At 38.8% G+C, this 26,608-nt stretch overlaps 1 protein-coding gene across 3 annotated transcripts in view; it reads right to left on the reverse strand.

Moving 5' to 3' along the window:
• Positions 1-26,365, reverse strand: part of plppr1 (phospholipid phosphatase related 1) — a 56,625-nt gene extending 30,260 nt beyond the window's left edge. The window contains exon 1 of one of the 3 annotated variants that reach the window (XM_020636978.3): positions 26,192-26,365. The gene's annotated coding sequence lies outside the window, so the exon portion shown is untranslated. Of the gene's footprint in view, positions 1-4,371; positions 4,604-26,191 lie in introns of those variants that run through there. The other 2 variants (XM_020636976.3, XM_020636977.3) reach the window with 2 other exon arrangements.
• Between the last annotated feature and the right edge of the window lie 243 nt (positions 26,366-26,608).

Consider the following 26,608-nt stretch of genomic DNA (forward strand, 5'->3'; position numbering starts at 1 on the left):
TTTCTTGCTGGCAATCGTACCTGATGAAGGTCAGTTAGGCCGAAATGTTGTATGATCAAATAAATGTATCAGCATAAAGTGAAACAGTGTGCGGCAGCCTTTCTCATTGTCTTCGAGATCAGCTTTTTAAAATGACCTGGTGATCAGATCTGATGTCTCTTCAGTCATAGGTTATAACATTGTGAAGACCAAATGACAGTTTATTTTAAATCTTAAATGTTCGTCCAAATTTAAAAAATAAATTAAGTTCAGACCGAGGCTGCACATTAAATTAAACTTGATCATCATTGGTATATGAACGCATTAGGAAAAGGAACAATATGAAATCAAATAAATAACAGAGAGCATTTTGTTTCTGCTGAAAGCGGCCGTACTGTTGCAGTATGTGCTGCTTTGATTAAAACTTCATGTCAATTATACTTGGATACATCGTCTGTAAACATTTTCTCTTCCTCAGGTCTGTTTCGCCCGTTCGTCTTGACTACAGTCAGCTCGTAGTTCGTTCTCATCAGGGGTGGGTTGGGGGAGGTGGCAGAGAGAACTCCCATGATTCCTCACCAGCCTCTTTGTCTTCTATGTCATTGTTTTGATTGAGAGCCCCCTAGAGGAATTTACATACTGTGCATTTAAGGAGCCCATATTTTGCCCTTTTTGGGGTACATATATTTAATCTATGTACCTACTTTTGTACGTTCACAATAGATAAAGTCCGAAAAAAGTGTCTGTTTTCATGTACTGCTCCTCCTTGCTCCCTCTACGCTCTGAGTCCATCAGCTACACTCTGTTGAGCCCACACTGTTAGACTCCACGTGGGCCAAGTCTGCTCTGATTGGTCTGCCGATCCGCTGTCGTTATTGGTCAGTTGCTCAGCACGCGTCTCGGAAATTTCAACATGAGCTGCTGGGCTTGCCACAACAAGCCAATGGGCTTAGATCAGTGATCTCACACTGACAATGACACCGGACTGACAAATTTTTATCGAGGGGGGCTAGAACCGAGCGTTACATGCAGCTAATGCTACAGCTAACAGGAGGAGGCAGGAGAAGCCGCGTTTCCGCGGACTTTGAATTTTTGTGCCTAAACATGCACAGGACACTTGGAAAACACACTAAAGGGCATATATAACCAGAAAAAGCATAATATGGGACCTTTAATACTTTTTAAATTCCTAATTTATGAAACGAGCCAATCTTTGTTAATCAAAATAATTCTTAGTGTTGTAATTAAATTCAAAGACGCTAAGGGGTGATTCACTGCAGGACTATAGAGTGAATGAAGGAGGGACTGGTATTGTCAAGAACATCAGGAAAATAAACTCTGTATACTTTTAGGATTATGGATTATGCTTGGAAGCACAAATAAAAACAAACCCACTAGACACACACCTGCAGAACCATATATACCTCTATGGCTTGGCAGTGAATTTTCATTCCCATGTTGATAACTACTACAGCTTTGTCACACACTTTTAGCTCCAAAGACAAACTCACATCGTTCCCCATCATCATGTAAGAGACTGTGAAAGCTAGAGAAAATATCCAATATCACTTGGCCTTTTTTTTTAAATTTTGGCATGATCAAGTGCCATCCAGTTGAAAAATGAAGCCAATGCTGTATCAGTTCCTTGAGTGTCCACTTGAGGCTGTATGCAAAAGCCTAAGAATCATTATTGACAACCCATTTTACTGGAGAATTAAACATGTTTACAGGAAGCAGTTTACTTGCGCCTTTATTGGAAGAGAGTTATTTATAAACTCTTTAAGGCTTAATTTGGGGAATGGCTGATTTGACTAACAGATGGATGCATTGTAGCTGTGTGCAGGGGTGGAGCAGTGATTTTAAAAGTGCGGGTGTTCTAATGCTAGTATATTATCACCCTCTAGCAAATCAACACATTCTGTTTATTTTAATGTACAATAACTAATGTTAGCTGACACATCATACAACAAGACAAAGTTACAATAGATTATAATTAGACACTAACTTTATGAACATCCATTGTGAGTAACCCAGTTAGCTCTAAAAACGAGATTCAAAACTGCTCTTTGTGATGCTTTTATTTTGCTTTTCTTATTGCCTCATAGCTCAGTCTCTTTATTTCCGGTCTTCATATAAAAATAAATGTGCTTTTATTTAGAAAAACTGCAAAAGGGACTTCCGCTACATCGTAAAATTACGGGAGTAAATACATACAGCTAAAAGAACAACCAAGAGGAGAAAATACTGTAACCGAACAGCTACGATTGGCTTAATTGTCACTTAATAAATCTTACCTGACCAATGAAATTAAGTTTCAGTGAAAGTGTGGGAGTCGCAACACCCACAACACCCACGGGTGAGACGCGCCTGGCTGTGTGCCAGGAGGCTTGAGCCCCGCCTAAGCTCTACCTCTATGCCTGTTCCTTGATGGATTGAAAGTTGGGTTGAGATACCATTTTCAATGTGTTATCTCTTAGCACAGACTGTACCGGGGGTGACATTTTTAATTAGCTATCTTTTTTTTTTTAGATTTATTTGTGAGAGTCGGGAATGACATGCGGGAAAGGACTATCGCCTCCATACATTGAGGGGGCGCGCGCTCTAACCACTGCGCCACCAGCGCCCCAGCTAATCTTTTTGATTTTCTAAAGAGTAAGAGTTATTCCTACTGAGCTGACTGACGGGCAGGCTTTGCAGCTGTTTGTCAAGAGCTCCAGCTCTTTGCCTGTTAATAGGTTGACAGAAAGTTAGTTTGAGACAGCAATTCAATATGGTGACCGCCATCGATGGGCCTCATAAGTCCACTTCGGAAACCAATCGGCTTTATACAATCTATGTGCATGGTATGTGGAATGATTACTGGATATTTTTTTTTTTACAAATGTTCTACTCATTATGCTTTCGATATTCACAAAAAGTTTGGTATTTACAGACATTTTAGAAATGTCCTATGTGTGACCTATGTTGTAGAAAGAGAAATCTGTACCCTAGCCAACCATCCATCCATTCACACTTGAGCTGTTTATCCTATCCTCTCATTGGCAAAAGGACAAGCAGAAAAGCTAATTGACCTTTTTTCCTTTTACAAATTCCCTCTGGGAGATCACAAGAACTCCCAGAGCAGCTGAAGATTTAATCCTTCTGTTGAGTCCTGGGTCTAACCTTCAATGTCCTTCCAGTCAGTTGTGCCCACAATCCCACTAAACTGGGCGGTCTGAGTGCCAACAAAAGTGAAAAAAAAAAAAAAGCAGTTCAAATGCAATTCATATATTTTATGCTGCAACCAGAATATGTTTGGTACTTTTGTTGGATAAATGACTTGGTTGATTGATCACATTTCTGTCAGTCGTCCCCCTACAAGCTACAGAGTGACCCACACTGGCTAGTTCTTTGAAGCAGATATATAAAGGCATCTGTTAAAGAATAAAACAACCAAACACTTGAGTTACACTTGAGTTAAAGTATGGTTGCATATACTCTGTTTTTATACTTCTTCTTGTTCTTTATTTTGTAATAGTGGATTTCTCTGTGGTTAAAGTCTAAATCTGCCCTCAAGAGATCATATTTTTTAAACATGGCTAATTTTTAAATTAAAGCTTTATATGTGATTTTTTTAATCCAGCAGATGTCGCAAATGAGCACCAGCATGAAACCAAAACAACTTGCGCTGCATTGTTGTGTTAGCATGCTAATGCTAGCTATCTTTATTATGCTCGTATCTTCACACTGCATGTAAATTTACACAAAATGAGCGTGATCTAGAAACACAGTTGAGCAGTGAGTACAGTATGTTATTCTTCTTTTCTCTAGTCACTCAATTAAACAACTTTTATTCGCGAGGGGAGGAGTCAGCCGCCGTCCCGGCGATGTAAACAAACTGAAGATATGACTCGGAAAACATCACAGACAGTGGGACTCGGGTGTTACACCCATTATAGACAGTCATTACTCACAGAGTTATTTTCAGAGGATATACTTGATTTCTACATTTAAGTGTGAAAAATCACATATAAAGCCTTTAAAGAAGAAAAGTCATTAACAATCAGAAATCGCAAGCTGAAAAACCAGCACAACTTCTCTGTGGCTGTGAGCAACCAGCTGACTTCCACACTGATTGAACTTATCTCCGTCACACACGCTAACCCAAATAGGTTCACACAAACACACAATCTGGGGCTGCTTTCCGTTCTTTGTCTTCCTGTTTCGATGCATTTCATTATGCCTTCTAATAGTCATCAACAACAACATGCAATTTCCCCAAAGAGTTAGCTCATTAGAGAGCCCACAATCATAGAGAAGAATGAAGTGAAGACATGATGACTGAAAAATATGAAACTGCTTTTCCATTCGCTGTTCAAGCCCTGGATGACGCAGGAATAGATTGATACTCACTCATAGGATTGTTTTAAATTGCAGAGGGTCCAGGGCAGTGATGCATTTTGTAGTTTCAGTGGTTGTACATCTGGTAGGTTTTTTACGAGGTTCTGGAAATCCTGACATCGAGTATCTGCTCAGTAAATTATGATTTATTGGTATAACTTAGCAAAGCTATACCCCCTGCTGATATTCAATGCTTATAAATGTGCTATGGGGCTGTAATCGTACTTAATTCATCATTAAAAATGAATGCTATGTCCGATTAGAGCTCTCTCTACCTCTCCCCCCTCTCTCTCTCTGTGCAGTTCTGAATAATGAAAAGAGGAGTGTGAAGAGGAATGTGGAGGGGAGGAGGTTTGTAGCCGAGCCAAGTTGTAGAGAAAAGAGAGAAAAGCAGCACAGAGTTCCAAACTATTCTTTTAAAACACTTTTGAACAACCAATGCTTTTTTTCTGATCTGATTTAGATTAGATATTAATTCATTCCTTTACACTGGCATGGATTTCAGATTTACTTTATTTCTAGTCAAATGTTATTTTACATCACTACACTGTATATGGATTAAAAGTATGCAACCTAAAAACAAGTTTAAGATGGATTTCTTCTGGTGCCACATACTTATCTAACAAGTAGCACAAAACTCAGTTAACGTCCATGACAGAAGTGAAGGGGAAAAAAGAAAAAAGAATCACATGTCAAAATCACACAAAGCTTAAAGTCCATATTGACATGTATATTGCATTTCTTTTTACTACTGATGCTGTACATTTTTCTCTGGTATCCCATTTGTCAATTGATTTTTAAAATGTCACTTGTTTGATTATTAAATGCAGCATGAATAATTAAAGAACAATCAAAACTGCAGCGCTGTAATACCAAGCAATAATAAATGACTCTTTAATCACCATCAAACAACTAAAAATAAGTGTTGCAGACAATAGTAAGTCTTCTTTCTATTTTTTGGAAGTCCCATTCTGAGAGTTATTATGAGAGCAATCTCATAATGTCCATGTGCGATAAGGATACAGTCAAAAGTCAGGTAGCTTAGCTTAGAGCAGCTACTGTAAACAGGAGTTAACAGTTAGACAGAATGACTGAAACAATCTGATCAAAAAGCCGGTAAAAATAAAGGATTTGGATTTTATCCACCCAAGGAAGTTCAAACAATAGAAACAATACAGTGGAATACTGTCCAAGCAGGTAAATGAAACAATGGCCTGAAGCAACAAACACTGGATATATCTTTAAAAGGATCTATAAAGTGTTGTATTGGGACTACATTACTTAATATCCAATGGTTTAGAGGGGGGCTATAAAATTTGATTAGAACATCCTTATCCATTTTCAGTCCTGGCAAAGGTAAGCTAACTGATTGCTAGTTGAAGCCTTATAACTTATGGACAGAAATGAGACAATAATAACCCCTTAATGCTCAACAACAAACGAAACAGAATTTTATTGTTAAAAATGTTCACATCTTTTGCTTCAAAGATGATCAAGGTTATGACTGTCAACATGCAAGAGCATAAAAACCTCAACTTCAAAGTTGTAAATGCAAAGTTGAGTGTTTCAGTCCAAGAGTCTTGATAAGGAGCTGCAGGGCACTTGAAATTGTCTTTTTTTTTTAAAAGATGCTTGTTTCTTTGGAAGTATTTATGGGAGTCCACAGAAAGCTGTCCTGAACGATGTCAATTCAATTGAAGGTGAATGGTCGGATTTATCTATAAGATTAGATTGCCTGGTGTAGCAAACAACAACATGCAACATAGCTCCCAACTGTATTTCCTCTTTCAAATATTCTGTTTTTACTCATAGCTTCATAGCCAGTTGGGTTTCACCCAATGTAGCTTTGACTCTAAGAGAGTAAATCCATACATTTGTATCCTACATTTAAATCTGAGCATCATTAACCCATCTGCCCGTACTCTCTATACCTGCTATGATGTTCTTCAAATGTAGCAAAATTTTAAATTAACACTGAGTTTACAAAACACACAATGACTGTATATGACACTAATTGTTGGTGATTGGGATGGCATTGACAGTGGCAACAAGATCATCAGTCACTAATATGCTGTATCATGAGTACAAACTGCAACGTCCTTTCTGCCTATAAATTAAGTTCCACTGACTGAACCAGACACTTTCAAATTCTCTCAGAAACCAAACACTTCAATCTTACTGACTCATTGGATCCAGGCGAACAGTAATGCAAGCCGACAGCCATGCAGGCAGGTCTAATCAGTCCCTACGTGCCTGTCCAATCTCATTTAACACTCAAGTCAAGCTAATCAACCCGACATCAGATGGAAACAATCTGACCATCCATCTCCCAGCTCTTCACTTGTTGTTATACAAGGTTCAGCAAAAAGAGCCTGTTTGGTGTCCGTAAACAGAACAGAAACCAGCACTGCAAAAATCTGCAAAATAGTAAAACATATATGTGTGAATTAAGGTGACGGACCTGTAGAAAAAAAAGGCGCAACCTGTACAACCTAGAAAATAACATTTCCTCCCCTCAAAATGAGATCAGTGCCACCATCAAATCAATGTCCGCTTAGAAGCAGGTATAGGGACTCACTGTCCCGTTCAAGGACACTTCAGAGGGGTGGATAGCTGTCAGCTGAAGTGAAAATGAGATTTTCCAGTTGATTAATAGTTCCACCTCTTAAAACAAAGTGCATTCAACCACTTAAAGGTCCTTAAATGCCCTTTCAATTGAATTGCTGAGTAAAATCATTTAAAAAAAACTCCACTTCTAGACTTTCACACAGATCCGTCTCTGTGAACATAAACAGTGTAATCTGCCTCAAGTGACTCAATGACTTTTCAGATCATGGCGGTTAGCTTAGGAAACATAAACCGCAAGGAAAGTCATGCTTGTAATGTGATAAAAGCCCCCAAAATTAAATGACTACACTAATCACATTTACACTGTAACACCGGCGCTGAGATTCCAAGATACGAGACATTTTTAAAAACATCCTACAAACCTCAACAGAATTCAATTATTCATCATTTGTGCAGCTTGTACCACTAAACCATAATTTTATCAAGCCAGTCAAATGGAAACAGTTGAAAGAGCAAACTGTGATTCATAGCTTAGTGGAAAGATTTTAAGTTGTGTGAGTATTTCTATTGAATGCATTCAAGAGATGTGCAAATCAAGAGTAACGTTTCTAATCTAGGTACGTCTAAGATTAGCTTGATGCTAATGCATTATGGATAAAGAATTTGCATGCCGTCACAGTAAATTTAACTTAAGAGACAATCTTTTTGGTGAAAAGAAGGTGAAATAGATCATTCCTAAAGGTCTGCAACATTCTGACAATATCACAACAATCTAATTTACCCTTTAAAATATACTGTGTGGCGTAATGACTTTCTATAAAGAGAGATGTGTTGTTCTTAGCTGTGTGTTAGCTGTGAAAGGGAAGCCGCTTCCTCTAGCTTCTGTAAGTTTGGCTTAGAGACTCAAACATGTTTCACACGTGTTTTATTTCGAGTGATCCCCTCCCTCTCCAACTGTCAGCCCTGCCACCACGTACGGGAAGAGAGAAGGCCTCGTCTACTCAATGAAACAGTTTCAAGTGGCACAATGACAGAGTGTCATTGCAAGAGTACAACAGAGGGAGAACCAACAACCATAACAAAGAAAAACTAAAAAAATCAAATAAACTTTGAGATGCACATTATTACTGAAGAGAGCCTTCACTTGATCTGAAACTGCTATGACAGTTGCATAGTAAGCCTTTAAGGGAACATAAGAGCAGGGCCGGAGTGGGACTCATTTTCAGCCCGGGAGTTTCATGGCTCAGACCGGCCCACTTTAGATCATACCCTTTCGCTGGAGATATACAGACTATATTTCCTTAGTACATACGTCTGAAATAGTGCACCATTCTCTACAACCCTTTGACTTAAATCGTGTATTTGATTAAAAATCAAAGCCTACAATGTTTCCCACAGGATTTTATGAGACTATGGTGGGGTACACAGAAACGCCTTGTATACATTTTTAAGTTAAATGCATCCATTCTGTGCAAAATTACAAGGCTAAATGTACTTTTTCTCTTTTAAGATTTTTGTGCTGTTGTAGGAATTAAACACAAATTGTCAAAACATAAAATCCTGAGGCTCAACCCACTGATGGAGACCCTCAGGCAGGCGACCAGGTCCACACTGAAGGTTCAGACATGGTATATGACCAGTTTATAGTTAATTGTTTTTAATAAGCAGAGCAATGAGGGTGACGTGCAGACGCACAGACAGATGAGCACTCAGAAAGACATCAGTCTGCCATGTAGTTCACATACTTTACTGGTAAACCTGAGAGCAGATGATCAATTTAACTTTTTGTTTCTTGTCTGTCCACTTAAATACGCAATGGCACGTTCCCCGACTCTCGCTCACCCGTATAGTTTTCTCTCCCGAACCCACCGTTGTCCTTAAATGCACGTTTTTGACATAATGAGAGAGAGAAGCTCTTGAAAAAAGGGGGTTTGCGCTTTGAGGGAAGGTGCACCTACAGTAATGTTTAGAGTACTAAGCAAGCTGCACAAAAAATAACTACATTTGAAGTTTTGAATGACAGACCGGACGTTGCACTGCAACAGATAAATTCAAAGAGACTTCATTTGTCTTAAAAGTCGATTGTGTGGGCGGAAAATATACCGGGGCAGCTGTTAATAGGCTATACCAGGACCCTGGACAGGTGGAAAACACTGCACAAGACACACTTCCAAAGGTAACATGTTTATAGTGAAACGCTACTTGAACTACGAGTGCAGCCTGTATGATCTATAAACTGTACCGGCCCTTCAGGCAGCCTGGCCCACCAGGAATTGTCCCGGTTCTCCCGATTAGCCACTCCGGGCCATGATAAGAGATGCTAAATTAGTTTCTTACAGTCTGTACAGTTGTGTCCCCTGACATTATTTGTTTCTTCTTATTTTGTTTCTTAATGATGGTTAGCAAATGCAGATGCAATACAGCCACTGTCTGGCATTACGACCACTCGCCAGTAAAACATAATAGAAAAATAAATATTTTTTAAGATGAGATAAAAGTTTCATTAACACTTCAAAATCCATAGATTAATGACTTTTCAAATATTTGAAAATCCTGAAAATGTAATGCTTATTTAAAAAAAAAAAATTGGAATAAGTGAAATAGAGAAAAATGTAATTCCCTTCAAGTCCAGAAATCTGTAAACAAAAATTAAAGTCAAACATGTTCGTTGTTTTTTTGTTGTTGGAGAAACAACCTGAACACCTGAAACTCCGTCTAAAGAGCTGGGTTAATGTCACTCTTCATTTATCAGTGAAAGCAAAGCACAACATCCTAAAAGCAAGATTTGAGCATGAAATCAAAATCTTAACTTTACATCCGTTTTCTGATTATGGGGACTTTTTTATAGTATTTTCTGCCTTTATTTGACCATAGATGGTCCTAAAACAAAAGAAGAAAAAATAAAATAAAAATTGTAACCCTTGAAATCCAGGGTTAAGACTAACAATAACATACTTCAATTAAATGTGCATGTATCATTGTGAGCTATTTGTAACACGTAACGATAAATTAATGCATAAGCAGTATATGGTAAATGGACTTAAGCGTGTAAAGCGCTTTTCTAGTCTTCTGACTACTCAGCGCTTTTCCACGGCATGTCGCAACTACCCATTCACACACTGATGGCAGAGGTTAGTGAGACCATTAGAAGTAACTAATCCCATTCATGTGCATTCATACACCGCCGGTGAAGCAATGGGAGCAATTCAGGGTCAAGTGTCGCTGCAGGAGCTGGGGATCGAACCCTTGACCCTCCGGGTTAAGAGATGACGACTCTACAAACTGAGCCACAGCTGTGAAGCATTGCAGGATTTTCTGTCAGTCATATCAGTTTGGATTTTGTAGGTCTGTGTAGCACAGTATGACTCACCAAACTGTCTACTCAATAAATTACAGTCATTGTAACATCATGTACACACATTATTTTAAATGTATAATGACAGAAACTCAGAGGACACGTAAGAAAGCAATACAAAACAATAGTTATGTAGCTGTTGTAACATGTGCATATTTTTTTTACGGTGTTTATTCTTTTTACATTAATGACATTATTTTCCCAAACGATGATGAATGCCCTGAGTAATGTTAATATATAATGATGTTAAAAGTTGTATTAGCCTTTGTACCAACATAAGAGAGAGAGAGCAGGACAACTTTTGGTTACCTAAAATGATTTATCTTTCTCAGACGTAAACAGACCCTTAAATCTTTTGAGACGTGGTGCATTTTTAACAAACTCTGTGCAGTCTAAGTTTCTATTTTGTCCTATTAATTGGGTAGTGCTGCAGAAGGAGCAGGAGATTAAAAAAAAATAAAAAAAAACTGGCAGTTTGACAGTTACACTGGGAGCTTGATGATTTAACTGGGGGCTCTGTGACAGATGACTCGAATCAGAAAATTTAAGGGGGCAACACTCAAATGTCAAAGAGTTTACACTACATTCATGTTTTTCTCCCTCTCCGGCTCAGCCTCATAGCTGTGAGGAGTCACACAGCACAGAACAATCAGACCCTAGTCACAGTGAAGTCTTAATAACATTATTTCATATTAACCAGCCTCAGGACATCAGAGTTTCAAAAGATTTTTCAAAGATGATCACAAAGGAGTATATGCTTCCACTTCCATGAGGCAGTTAATTACAAAGTCAGATAAAAGGTGAACCAATGTCTTCCTGAAGGGGGGGCTCATCACACCAGCAGCCTACAGGCCTTGTCAGGATTCATCAGTATCCGCTGTCCACTCAGCCAGCCTGTGATGACTTTGTCTAGACGCGACTTCTCTCCTCTTTAGCCACTGAAAGAGGGAACTATAAAATATTGAGCTCAGGAGTATCATCTGATTGACCATCTCCAAGACTCACGCTGTGCCTGACTGCCTGAATGGGACTGAACTGTCACAGAGACAGAGTAGATAAAAGAGGTAACAGTCCAATGCTTAGCAGGGAAAAATGGAGTGTTGCATTCTGTTATCACTGCCATCATTTAGGGGGTTGAAGCTGTGTGCCCTTTGTAGCTACTGGAAAGGAAAAGGCATTAGGAATAAAATCTTCAAATCCAGTGACCAGTGAAGATGCACAGCCATATACAGATTACTATCTTTATCTCAAGACACCAGCGTTTATTCTCGTGATAAACGGAACAATTATCTGAGAATCTGGAAAACAAAACAAGAGGCAGGTCAATGTGATAGGCCAGACCATGACATGCAATGATGCCATTGCCCACACTAACAAAGTATATGATGTTTTTTTTTTGTGCTTTAGAAACTTTGGTGATCTGAGAAAAATAATTTAAGATCTCAAGAAACATCAGAAAACGACTGACCTGACAGTAACCCCCAATTTCCACTAAATGCGCGCCACACTACGTCGTACTTCGCTGGAACTCCAGCAGCTAATCATTGTGTTTCCACAGCGAGCTGCAATACGCTGCTAGTCTAGTGTGCGCTGCAGGTTTGTTTCGAGCTAAACAGAATATCACAACCCGGAAAGGAAGTCCGACAAGGAAACGCACAGCGCATCGGGTCAATTTCAAAATAAAACAAAACATACGGACTCGCAAAATGGATCTAGTGGGGCAGGGCGCCGCTTAGACCTAAGGAGCAAAACCATGGCGCTGATGGACCGCGCAAAACACAGATTATGTGGGGATTGGGGGGTGGTCCACAATGAGCACAGAACTTGGCAAGGTTGAAATAAGTAACAGTGGCAAGAAAAAAAACTGCCTGGCAGAAACCTCGATCAGAACCATGACACATGTTGATCAGCCATTTGCTACGACTGTATTGGTCTTGAAAGACGAATAAAAACAACTACAGATTTTCTTGCTACAGTGCCAACACATATGGTGAAAGTGTAATATTGCCAGGGAGAGCAAAGTAATACTAATAGACTGATAATGATTATCATAATGACTGAAGTCAACAAGTCTAATATTAGCAGTAACTACTATAATGATGATCATAGGAAGTCTGATAATATTAAATAGCGGTTGGAGTCGGGCAGCTCTAAGACTAGCATTAGCATTATAACAGTGATGATAGCGGTTGGAGTCGGGTAGCTCTAAGACTAGCATTAGCATTATAACAGTGATGATAGCGGTTGGAGTCAGTCCACCGCAGAAATCCAAATCTCAGACAACATTAGGGTGATGTCTACCTAACCTCTAACATCATACTTTCACAAGTTCACCAAAATGTCAAACTATCCATATACCTTTCACACCCAATGACTCATCCATTGTCTTCACACATATTATGAAATACAGTAAAAAAAAATAAAAAATACAGTTTTCCACCTTCTACAATAATAGGTTTTGACAACTCATTTTGACAGGGTCTTAAACACCTGTTCCTGTACTCACACGGCAGGTACTAAAACATAATGACTTCTTACCATATGTAAGTGTTAGTGTTCTTATAAGGCTTTCTTGTTTTTTGTGTGAAACTTGGGCACAGTTTAAGCCCCACAAATTAGGCTATTTTAAGTTTGTTTTTGCATGAAAACAAAGGAACTTGTTCTGCTGGGAAACATGCCATCTCAGCAGTTTAGTCTGTGTCCAAACCTTGCCTTCAACTGTGTTTGAATCCTTTATATGACTTCAGAATACTGACCAGAATTTGGGTGCTCACAATGCTCCTGCTGTCACCAAATAAAATAATCTAACATATAACCTTACAGACCATGAATTATTGAATCAATGGGACTTGTTACAAAAATCCTAATTGAAATATTTTGTCTATACATCTCAGTTTGAAGTCTTCATCTGCTGACTGCACAGCACAGCACATCATTGCTCATACACACACACACACACACACACACACACACACACTCTTTCTCTCTCAGACACACACAAACGCAAAGCTGTCCCATGGCTACCACTGTTGCCAATTGAGCATCTTTATTGCTATAAATAGTTGTTTTTCATGATTCCCTTATGGCTCTCTTGCAGTTATTCATGTGAAATCAATCAAGTATTTCTGTAAACTGTAGAAACAATAATAATGGGTTTTATTGTTTCTATAGATTCCCATCAATGTGCTTTGCATTACTTCTTGTTTAACGTTTCTACGTTTCTAAAGATTTCAGTACGTGATGAACTTCCACTATCATGAGTTGACATGCATACACACACATTGACATGTGACTTGTGATGAACAGCATTGTCATCTTTTCTCTAGCATCTTCCCTTAGAGCTAAAAATTCAACATGAGAGTGAGTCACAGTGGATAGATAATAATAAACAGAGAAGTAAAAAAAACAAAAGGAACAGAATAGACATAAGAAAAGGATAATGTTGTGCTTTGCCTGTGTGTCCAATCGGACTCCAAGCTGATCGTTTGCTCTTACTGACATTGTTCCCTTTTTTCTAGATCCTTGCTTGTGTTGTACTTACTCTCTGATGTACGTCGCTTTGGATAAAAGCGTCTGCTTAGTGAATTGTAGAATTGTAGAATAATAAACGGTAAGATTATACTAAAACATTTTGTACAAGGTGTTTTATTTGGGGGGAAACTATTTCTACCCCTTCTTGGCACTGTCATTGTCAGTAAGAGTTATGGGCAAAGTATTTATAAAGATTTTCCCTCGTTACTGGCAGCCTTACATTACGGGTCCACTGCTTCAGGCGAGGACCCTACGGATAACGCTGGAGCACTTTACTCGCCGCTTGATGGGCATATACCCACTGAAAAGTGGGCTTGTTCTGATTTTTTTATTTCTTTTCTTTTTCTTTTCATTTTTTTTATTTTTTTTTGTTGGGGGGGGGGGGGGGGGGGGGGGGGGGCGGGGGTTCTTGATAGCCAAGTTTTTCGCTGTAGGTTATGCAATAGGTGACCTAGCCTCATTGAATGCACCTGATTGGATAATTGATTGGATTGCGGCTCATCTGGGCGGTCCTTTTACGATCCCAATATGTATTGAGCGACTGCCTTTCCGGCTCTCCATAGGAAATGAAAAGAAAACATCGTCGGAACCAGCTGAGCTGTACGGTTAGTTATTGGCTCCTTTTCTTATAATTTAAACTGGAGATTGTCATATTTTATTTAGTGGAGATATCAGTATTTTGTTTTCTCAATAACTGTGTTAACAAATGAAGAAATAGGAATGGAAAATAAATCCACTGAATAAACAGAAAACAGCTATTTAATGTTACAAAGGCATAATTACTCTCTAGGCCCACTGTTGAGTAAAAAACATCGTCACATGTCAATTTGCAGGAAACATTTTTCTTCTGCAGCATCGTATTAACTTATTTGATTCTTGAAACTTAGAATATACTTAGTTATTCATTGGTTGTGCATTACAGTAAACACAATATGTATAGCCAGTCCATGCGAGCAGCTGGTTGGGGATAATGTATTTGTGGAAAAAATATCAGAACACAGTCTCAAAAGCTACTGCACTGATTTAGCATTGATTCCCTATAAAAGGCTTAAACTCCATTATGTTTTTCAAAGTATAGAAATTTATGCAGCAGAACCAGATATCTTGATTTCTTTACACCCATGCACATTGCTGATTTAACTTTTTCTGAGTTGAGTTGTATTGTGGGCAATGTAAGTACCAGGTTAACCATTCTTCAAGTATGAAGAATGTGTAGAATAAAAAAGACTCCCTTTCATTTACTGCATAATCAATATCACTATACAGTATTTAACAGGTGTGTAGATCTTAATCCCAGCATTGTCTAGGGTATCTGAAGAAACAAACCATTAAACATACACTTAAGAGACACAGAGGTTTCTTGAAAAAACAAAGCTTAAACTTTTTTTGGAGAAAAATACATGAGGAAATCTTTGTGTTTTAACATATCTTAATAGTTGTTTCTTCAGCTACTTCTGACAACAATGCTAATCATGATCAAAGTTTGTACGTAATTCAGACTAAACACCAGTACAAATTCTCAGTTTTGTTGCCTATGTAGTGAGGGTGGGTGGTAAACTTTTTTCATGCACCAGAATGAATTAAGATCAGCCACGACATGGACTTTTCTAATACAGTCATGAAACACAAGCGTTTGGTTAAGTACACACTTGATTGCTTAGGCCACCAGCCACAGCGTTGGGTAAATAAAAGAAGTGTTAATTAGTGATTTGCGAAACACAACGGCTCAGATTGAGTCGCCTGGTCTTCTGCATGTTTCACTCTGACACTCAGAGCAGAGTCGGCGGTGTCACATTCTCACCGACCAAAGGGAACCACCGCCTTCCTCTTTCAGGGAAGGTGTTAGTGGTTAAGTGAATATTGGCACAACTATCTTTACACTTGTATTCTCCCCTCTCAAACTTTCAGCTACATTCAATCAGTGTGATTATTTGCAGAGCTTTCATTTGTGTCTTTCTGCGACTGTAACATAAACTATGTGGAATGGATTTGCATCTCCATTACAACATTATACCTGCTGAAGTGTGTTTCAACTGACAACTCGCTTGTATTAAGTCCAAGAGGATTAGATGAAGCAGGCTGTGGCTCTGACTTTACGAGTCAAAGGATCGGCTTTAAATACTAAAACTCCTGACACTGTTATTGAAAATCTCCACTAATTTGAGCTCTGTTAAAGCTCAGTTAATTTAATGATAAACACATTTTATATCCGACAAATCCTTAACAGTAAAAGTCCCCACTTATTGAAGGTATCATGCCAGGAGATGTGGTGTTTTCGGAAGCAGCTTAACACAACTCTGCAGGTTGCAACTCTGCAAAACCTAAAGGTCACATATCATCCTCATTTTTAACAAGTTTAAATAAGTCTCAGAGCTCCCCAAAACATGTCTGATCATGCCTATAAACCCCTCTATGTAAGCCATGCTCAGAACAGGCTGTTTCTGTGTCTATAGCTTTAAATGCAAATAAGCTGTGTTTGACCACGCCCCCTCTAGAATGGTTTGGATGGCTCAGGTTTTAATGCACCATGCCAATTTGTTTACAGTGAGAAGGCAGACTCAGAGGGCAGAACAAGCTAGCCGCAAGAGTGTCACCGGCCTGGGGGATGGGTAACTGCCCTTAGTGATGTCATGAAGGGAAAATCACAAAACAGCCCGTTTGAGCACACATTTTCTGAAAAGCGGCGCAGGCAAAAGATGGAAAGGATGGACTTTTCTCATAATTGGGGGGTTTGTAGACAGACTAGAGACATATATTAGGGTTAGAAAAACATGGTTAATTGTTAATTTGGCATTATTAAAACCACACAGATTCAATTACAAGCTACAATGTAATGAGAACTGAGCAAACAGTTACTTATAAACAGGCTTGCTTGAGGAGGAGAATGATGTGTGTGAATGTATTCACATGCTCGATCCCTTTGAAAACTAAAATACCGCGATATAATACAGTTAACAAAAAAAAGAAAGAAAATGATGTCAATCTGAGATCACATCATCCACCATCCTATGCATCAGTTTGGATACATCAACAATCAATGCCTGGCAATGATATATAAATGTCAAACACAGAGAGATGAAATCTGTCAAACTACAAAACATTTCCCCAGGGTGATAGATTTAGGTGCGGAGGAGAAGGAACCAGAAAGGAGAGAAGTAGCAGAGAAGAGCTGGTGACAAAATATTAAAAGTTTGTTTGCTCAAATGCTGCTAACCACCAACAGACCCACACGAAGAGTGTCAAAAAGTTTTTAGAAGAAAAAAAAAGATATTCGTGTATCAACATATCAAGCATTTTCCTCAGCTTCAGGCATGAGTTTAACACTCCTTGTCACACTATGTTTTATCCTTTTTCAAATACCAAAGTAGCTTTTATCTCTAGAACAAATAAAGCTCACTCCTCTAAGCTCCGTATCATATTAGCATGCTAATTTCTTAACTCCACCAAAGAGAAAAACTAAATATTAAATCATCTACGGTACTTTATGTAACAAATAATTCTCATACTTTGTAAAATTAAGTCACCCACTGGTGAAACTTGAGGTTTGCATCAACTTTGCAACATACAATCCCATTTTGAAGGGTCTATTGTAGACCTGGGAGATAAAACGATAACGATAATTATCGCGGTATAATTTTTGCCAATATAAAAATTAAAAATGTTCGATAAAAGTTCGATAGATTTCAACCTGTAATTACACCATCCAACCACTGGGAAACAGGGGCCGCTAATGCGCCTTCAACCCATTTGGCTTAAAGACATTTGGAGCGGAATGAAAACACAGCCGAATTAGCGATCTGAAGGAAACGCTGAGCATACCAGCTCAAAGCAGGAGAAAACATCGTCGACAAGACGACAAGAAGGGGCGCTCAACTTCCGGAGTTCAGAGACATTTTGGCTATTTACAGTCCGACAAAAACAGAGTAAAGTGCTCTGATAACTGTGCCGGAGAGAAGTGCAGCTAAAACAGCTAACACTCACTTTTCCCCCCATTTGATACAATATGACCCATTAAACACACGGAAGGAAATAAATGTCAAAACGACTGTTAGTGTGGACCCTATTGTAAATAATACAGTCAGTCTATGGTGTTGACCCTCATTAAGCAGCGGGCCAGTGAGTGTTACTCCCCAGCAACAAACATATCAGTGTTTCCAGCTCCGAGCTCTTATGATGCTGAAATGTTCCTGTTTAATTATAATTCGTCATGTTCTGACAATAAAGAATAATTAAACCATAATTAACCATCTGGTTTCTTCAACTTTCACACAGGAACAAAAATCAGCTTTTGCATTTGAAAGAAATAATGATTGACAATTATCGTGATAATTATCGATATCGACTGATATGAAATGTTTTATCGTGATAACATTTTTGATCATATCGCCCAGGCCTAGTCTATTGACTATTCAAACTGGTGCAAGAGGCTTAATTTGATTGCATGATATATCCTTTACATAAATGTTTAAAACAACATCTTTGGTTAAACTTGTGCAATGTATTTATCAAGATAAAATGTTGGCCATTGCTTTTTACAACTGCCAAAAGGAAATAACGGCAAACGCTTCAGGTATATTTGCATATGTATGTATGTAAATATATTAAGTTGGGAAAATGGGTTTAAACAAGTGCTCAAAGGCTTCTGCATTTGTGAGTGTGTGTGTGTGTGTGTGTGTGTGTGTGTGTGTGCTTTCAATCTGTGTGTTGAATGCTGCTCTGCAAGTTTTTCCCATGCTGCCTTGTAACATCTCCAGTTTTCAGTCTATATTAAGATCAAAGAGCCCTTGATGTCTCAGTGTTCAGCTATTTTTCAGCCATCAGAACCATCACAAAACCGACCTCTTGATGCAGCAGGAGAGATGGAAGATGTTCCCTTCAGAGATTTCTCAATATTCCTGCAGTATCATGCTTGTGCAGCTTTTTTTTTTTTTTTCATCCTTGCAATCATTTAAATCTATAAGTCGATTCATTTATTTCTTATAGGAGCTGTTTTTAGGTTTGGTGACATGAAAGCAGAGGAGAAAGACAGAGCTTAATACTTTTACAGCAACAATTTTAGGCACCACCTCAAGACACTGTTGGTGAGTTTTGTCTTTTTTATCTTGAATTCACAGTTTGTAAAATCCACCAGGGGTCTCTCAATCAAAACAATAACAAAAGATGACGTCAAGGTTGGCGGGGAAGCATGGGAGTGATTCTCTCTGCCACTCCACCCCATAACTGTAGTCAAGATGAACAGGCGAAACAGACCTGAGGAAAAGAATATGTTAACAGACAAGCTAATGTATAAAAGTATAATTAACATTACTTTTTCATCATCACAGCAGCAATAACAGCTTTCAGTAGCAGTTCCTGCTTCCTTTTAGCGGTCTTTGACGTAACATCCGGTGTTTTCACGGCAATGATACGGGTCGTGTCTGTCATGGCAGCAGAAGCAACAAGACACGTCCGTGACAATTATGAAATCAAAGAATTCTCAGCTTTGACAACAGTCGGAAATATTTGAGGTAGGCCTGGGCGATATGACAAAGAATGTTATCAGGATAAAAAATTTCACATCAGTCGATATCGATAATTATCACGATAATTGTCAAAAAAAAATTATTTCAAATTTAAAAGCAGATTTTTGTTCCTGAGTGAAAGTTGAAGAAACCAGATGGATAATTATGGTTTAATTATTCTTTATTGTCAGACTATAATTAAACAGGAACATTTCACCATCATAAGAGCACGGTGCTGGAAACACTTATATGACAGTTTGCTGCTGGAGAGTAACACTCACTGGCCCGCTGGGGTCCACACCATGCATAGACAGTTTATATTATTTACAATACGGTCCACACTAACACTTGTTTATGACATTTGGACATTTATTTCCTTCGCTGTGTTCTAACAGGTCAATGGGGGAACAGGTTCGTGGTGTCGCCGTTTTAGCTGCACTTTGGCAAAGTTAACAGAAGAACTTTACTGTTTTTTTTGTTAGACTGTAAAGAGCCAAAATGTCTCTAAACTCCGGAAGTTAAGCGGCCTTGCTTGTCGTCTTGTCGAGGATGTTTTCTCCTGCTTTGAGCCGGTAGGTTCAACATTTTCTTCAGAGTAGCTATCGCTAATTTTGTCTGTTTCCTTTCCGCTCCTGAGGTCTGTAAGCCCCCCTACCCATATCCCTGCGACATGATTGGCTATCCGTAGTCTTTTTCTTCTTTTCTTTAATGTCGGGCGGCAACTAGCGCCCCCCGTTTCCCCTGTGGTTGGATGGTGTAATTACAGGTTTAAATCTATCAAACTTTTATCAAACATTTTAAATATTTATATTGACAAAAATTATATCGCGATAATTATCGTTTTTTCGCCCAGGCCTACATGGAAGAGATGCTATTCTCCCTTTTGAAAGTTATTATTACTTTAACCTGCTCTTAGGACTTTTTGCATTCTTGAAGACACAAACCCTTGCTAAATGTTTCCTGCAAACTAACAAACCCCTAAACTACAAAAAAAAGCTTTTATATCTCAATCACCATTGTTTCTGCATTGATCAAAACTAGGCCAACACAGTGATGACACTGAAAGATGAACTCAATAAATGAATGTTTTTAGTTGTTTTTTTTTATTTGTTGTCCTTTTTCTTTGTATGCCCATTAATTGCCATGGAAATTGACTTGTGCTTGATATGAACCTCAATATGGTAAACATTTACCAAATTGAATGTTTATGGAGGATATGAAGGTTTGTCTGGACCAACACTTGGTCAAACATAAGCCTTTTCAACATTTGATAGCTTGTGTGTTTGTGTAGTCTTAGTTATTAGCCTAGTGTATCAAATTAACAAACATTAGCTGTTTCTAGCTAGCTGGCAACATAGACCTACCATAACTGTGAATCGGACTGGCCTCAAAATTCACCAAGAAATGATTTTCATCAACATTGTACTGTTGCCCAACATAGATTCATAGAGCCACAGGGCTAGCACAAAAAGTGTCCTTAAATTGAAACAATTTGATTATTGCACCAACTTCAACCTTTTATTGATGATGTATTCAAGCAACAGCGCCACACCAACTCCTACAGCCTCTGTGAATCTTGTAAGTTTAAGACGATTTTTCAAGAAGCGTTTCCTGTCAGCTGGAGATATGTGCAGATTTCTTTCATCTTAGTGTTACCAGTTACAGCTGCCGATTAAAACTATTTTAGTCATTACACATACACAATTTTACATACTGATTTACCCGTTTTCTCCAAATAATTCATGGCTCGTAGCCTATCTTGGTATGAATGTCACCTTATGTATACTTGTAATGCAGTTCTGAAAACCACTTGTACTTTGAATCATTCTCCTTAGAAATCACTTGAAGTATTGATAGAAGCAGCCCTAACCATGTTTTAAGAATTTTATTGGCTACAAGAAATGTCAGTAATCTGCAGAGTTCCATGCAATTGGCTGTCAGAACAGGGGGGATACCTCCTTTTTACAAAGGCTCTCATGGAATGTGCTTGGATTAAAATTTTAACTGGATTTAAATCGTAGGGTCTCATTTTTGTTGTATTATTATGATCAGGAGAGTTCAATAAATCTCCAAATGGTATTTTAAAAGACGTTTGTTTGTCGGTAGTTTGACCCACACGCACTGGGCCGTGAAGTGTGTGTGACTTCTATATTGGCTTGTGTAATATAGTTATATGGTCACCTAAATGTAGACTTAATGAGTGAGAAAAACAATGTCCTATCAAATAATTTATTGTTATTCCAATCTGATTCTAGACAAAGAGCTTTATGATGTTAAAGTCAGGTTAGATTATCAGTTGACAAAAGGCAAAATCGGACGAATCGGGTTCGACTATGTAAATCCTAATTCGGGCACTATAGGATAAGCTTACTCACTGTCTCCGTCCAATTCAACAACACCAAAGCAACACATGACTCGACAACACTCATTTTACAACTCCTTTAAATCAGAGAATTTATATCCAGCTCTTGAACCAGGAGAATGTGTCCTTCTCATCACGAGAACATCCACTTTATAGAAGCTGGTCTCATACTTTTACATACTGCTGCTCTTCTGACACTTAGAGGCATTACGGATTAAAAAGTGACCATGTCAACAGAAGGTCTTCAGCTGCTTAAAAACAGCAAGAGTACTCACGACTTCCGCTCTGTTTGTTTTTTCATTTTTAATCAAAATACAAAAATCGGAATTTAATGAAAACTAAACAAAGAAAGGTTCCCAGAGACTTTTTCATGTTCGTCAACAACCTCATATAGGCATTCTGCTCAAAGTTGCCAGTTAACAGGGTTACACATCAGACCGTTACACCCTCATTCATTCACTAATTCACAAGTTTGTTAACGTCTATATTTTTGTGATTGGTGTCAAACATTCGACAGACATGATCATCTGCCGAAACTTGGATGAAGTATTTGACATAATCGCTGCTGCACAAAAGCCCTTGAATCATTTTATTGCATTAGCACTGAAACCATCAATAATGTAATGTGTCTGAGTGTGTGTGTGTCTGAGTGTGTGTGTGTTTATTTCAGAAAATGCAATGAAAGACAATGAGGTCAATGAGGGAGTGCAAGAAGATCGTCAATGCTTTTTCTTATAGCCTAGTTAAAAAAAACAATGCATTAGTGAAGGTGTAAAACATGGCAACTTTTAAAATTCATTATGTTTGCAAGAAAGAAATGCAAGATTTTTTATTTTCTACTTTTAATGTTTTACTTAAAAGCTAAAATGTGACATTTTCAATTCAACCTTATGCTTCGATTTGAGCTCAAAATATTCAATATAGAACCATAAATATTTGATCTGTGTGTTTCCTTATTTCTTCAAAATCACAGAGTTAGACACACTTTAATGAGGAATAATAGTTGAGCATATTTACAGTACATATCATGTCATTGAACTAAGAGGGCAAAAAACAAAATAATGGTTAATTAATCATAGTCGATGTAAAATGTTCAATCAATCATGATATTGATTTGAGGTCATATTGCCCAGCCCTACTAAAGCCACATCTCCATAGTCTCAAATTCAGTATGAGAACACTATAAAATCAAATCGTTTTCTTTTGCCTCACTCTCCTGGGGTTTGATGTCCAATCAAAGTTGATATATATTCAATTGTCGACAATATTTGCTGGTTAGACAAAAACAAAATCCTTGTTATATTTAACTAGGGTGCACAGAAAGCAAGGATATTTGGAAGGAATTTCAAGTCGTTGTCCATTAGCTAGTTATCTTAATTATATACACAAGTCTGAGCTAAGAAGCTTACGCTGCATTCTGGCATGCAAAAACTTGATGTTTGCATCTCAGCCAACAACACGTCACTTTTCCCTCGTAAATGTAGATGTTAAGCCACATTAAAAGCTCATCTATTGTTTGGATTCTGGCAGAGCAAAGATATTAAATGAAGAGCAAGCAAGTTCTAATTCTTCCCGGTTGCACCTGTCACCATATCACCTGTATGTGTCCGTCCTCTTAAAGATAAAACGAGGATCATACAATCTCTAGATGAAGCTAATCTATCCCCCTGAGACATCACAGTGACATCTACTGCCCAATCAGAACACCCATACTGAACCAATAACACCACCCCCACATCTATTGGTAATCAAATACCTGCTAACATTGGACTATAGAAAGGGTTTATGTGTGTGGCAGTCTGAATTTCCATGGATTTGTGTGAACGTAATCAATAACCAATCCCTGGTGAGAATAGGGGTGGGTAAGATATTATTCGAGAGTTCAAAGGTCAGTCCTTCCTGCAGCCTCACTACTATATTTCCGTCTGGTGTTTTTTAACAACGCAAGCCTTGTGTCTCCATGTAATTACTGCAAAATGTCACGCATGTCTCAACAGTATCTTGCTACTGTTTGCTTTTTTCCTGACATCTGAAGTGCGCTGTCTGCAGCTTGTCTATACAGTTCCATTAGGCTGCAAAATAAAAATAAAAATAAAAAGCACCTGTTTCCAAAAGAATTCAATAAAATATGATTTCCCTGTTTCTCACTCACCGCAGCTCAGGAGCCATGTTACATCTCACTACTATGTTTGGATTTATCATACTGGATTTTTTCATTCTGAAAATCTCACGGGATTCCGTACTCTGCTGCAAGCAATACTCATGTAGCCCTTCACATGGAGAGAGAGTAGTAAGATAAAACAAGCTAGGTATGCTGTAAAGTCCAGCTTCCTGAAAGCTGGGATTGCAGGGATACATGTGGAAGAGCCTTTACCACGTTGGAGACCGGCACAAAGACTGTAAAAAGTCAATTTGGAAAACAAAAACACAACAAAGCAGTGCTGGCGACTGCAGAAGACCAAGAATTTTTTTACACAATTTAAAGCGAAGATCCAAATGCATAGATGCATAAATGCCGTCGTTTGATTAATTACACGTTCTATCTCTACAAGATTTCAACTAAAATGAACAAAAAGCAAACTATACTAAACACAAAGACTTCAATATGATCAGTTGTCAAAATGAAAGCACAAACTTGCCAGTTGTGAAAACATCTAATGAAAATTTGCCTTAGATCACATCTGTAACGAAGAAAGACGATGTTTACATTAGGTCACTGCTGAAGCTGCTGCTGATGTCACATGTGAACATCAGTTACTGTGTCATTCCCAGGCATGTTGATGTCATTATGACCTCAGCTTGATTTGTTGTCTGATTGTTCAGACGGGACATACAGAACATTACAGAAATGACAAAGACACATGCACATACATGCACAGTATAGCAAAACAAGGCTTTCCATTTGAGAAGTATAGAATGGGACATTTAACACGCATTCATTTTAGCGAGAGAGCACTTTTGTGCTAGCTGCGTTTGTATCCTCAACCTTATACAGACACACACCTAGCGCCGCGTGCAAATGGATCACACACCCAAAATGAGTTGAATATTAGCAACAAACACCAGCTGTGAAATGCCATGAGGCCATCTGACAAACGCACAGTGCATAAATGCAGACTTGTTCCGTTATGTCTGGGTGTATGCCAAGTGGAATCTTGCTTTCAGCAGGCCCTGCTGACAGCCAAGGAAAGTCTCACCTGATGCCCAGCCACCTGCCATCTGTCTGCTGAATAATACCATGTCTGCTGTACAGTATATACTGGGACCAGTAAGAATGCCTATGTCAGATATAAACACACACACACACACAGCACACACTTACAGGTTTCAGCTACAAATACCCTCTGTCAAAGAAATGCAAAAATCAAAAGCTGCAAGAGCAACATAAGATTGTGATTTGTTGCCGTTCAAGAAACAAAATGCACTCTTTCGGGTGCAGACAATTAAAAGCTGCAGGACTTTTAGAGCAAAATGTACAGCAGCATTGACTGGTCCAGTATTTGTCTACTTACTGGACTGCTGAAGAAATCAGCTCATCTGCAAATGCCTCTCGTCTGTCAATTTACCACAGACTGTTTTATTGTGCTGTTGATCACAATTTAGCAACAGCATGATTGGAAACTTAAAGCTAAAATGCATTTTCACCTACACCATGCAAAAAAAAAAAAGCAGCTATAGGATGAGTTTCTGAAGGACCTAAACAGATTCATGAAAAAAAACTCTCACCTCAAACATTTGATTTTATTCTTATTTTCTTCTTCTACATGAAGGTAAGGTTACTCTCTTGTATTTATTTTTCTATCTCTTCCTGTCTTTTTCAGGCTTAGGCCAATGCTGCACGTTCACATTACAGAATGTGATGATAGAAGAGGTAATCAGAAGGTGGTGGTGGCACATTCTTCACCAAATGAATGTCAAGGTTACACTAAATTGCTCATCAAGACATCTTAATGAGCAAGAGATTTCAGTCTTTCAGTGATCTGAAACGTATTAACTGCGACGTGCATGTCTAAAGGGGGGGCTGGATGAGAAGGAATATCCACCCTCTCGTGTTGGGGGGGCGGGGAGATGGGCCGAAATTTCCTGCTGGACTGGAGAACACATTTTGCTCGATAACGGAGGAGACCCGTTTTGCACAGATTTTGGTTTAGTACCCCGAGGTGTGTGTAACAATGAAACACACAGGATCTGCACATTTCTGATCTTAAAATCAGCGCTGGAGGGCGGTCACTGTTGCTGGTTAGAGACAGGTGTCTGTCTAAATACCGATATTGATTATTTCCGGTCATTAAAACACAATTTCCCACAAAATGGTCTTACTATCGGTAATAAAGTCTGTTAAATGTGAAGATCCCCCTTCTATAGTCAGCCCTGCTTCGCTGTATTTCACCATGCTCCCGCGTTTTGACTTGATTGAGGTCCGAACTTGCCTCAGCAACAGACAATAGCTGCATAGTGCCGTTTCCTCTTACTTCTCCCCCACACACAGCATCCGCAGGCATCACGCACACTTACCGCGATGGTAGGAAGCAATATTCCACAGAAAATGCGAATCCATGAAAGAAAAGGAGGAGAAAGGGGGGAAAGGAACCCGAGAGCACTCCCACTACTACTCGTACTACTACTCCATCGGCTCAGCACAGCTCGGTTTGTGATGAGGATCACGCAGCGTGCGAGCGCATGAGGATGGATGCTGTGCCTTGTCGGGGGGGGTGGGCGGGGACAAGACGCGTACTCGGGTCCGCTGGAGCGTACTTAATTCTGTGTAGGGACCTTGTGTTACAAGCAAGGAGGCTGTCTCGCCCGCATATTCCCCGCCAGCAAGAACTGAAGACCCCCTACTCCTATAGGACAAACTCCTTTCAACCTTTTCTCCCTGCTTTAAGCCAATGCGTCAGGCGTAAAGGTTTTAGTTGTGACTGCTGTAGCAGT

The sequence above is a fragment of the Labrus bergylta genome, chromosome 17 (genome assembly GCF_963930695.1).
Source record: "Labrus bergylta chromosome 17, fLabBer1.1, whole genome shotgun sequence".
Classification (NCBI taxonomy): Eukaryota; Metazoa; Chordata; class Actinopteri; order Labriformes; family Labridae; genus Labrus; species Labrus bergylta.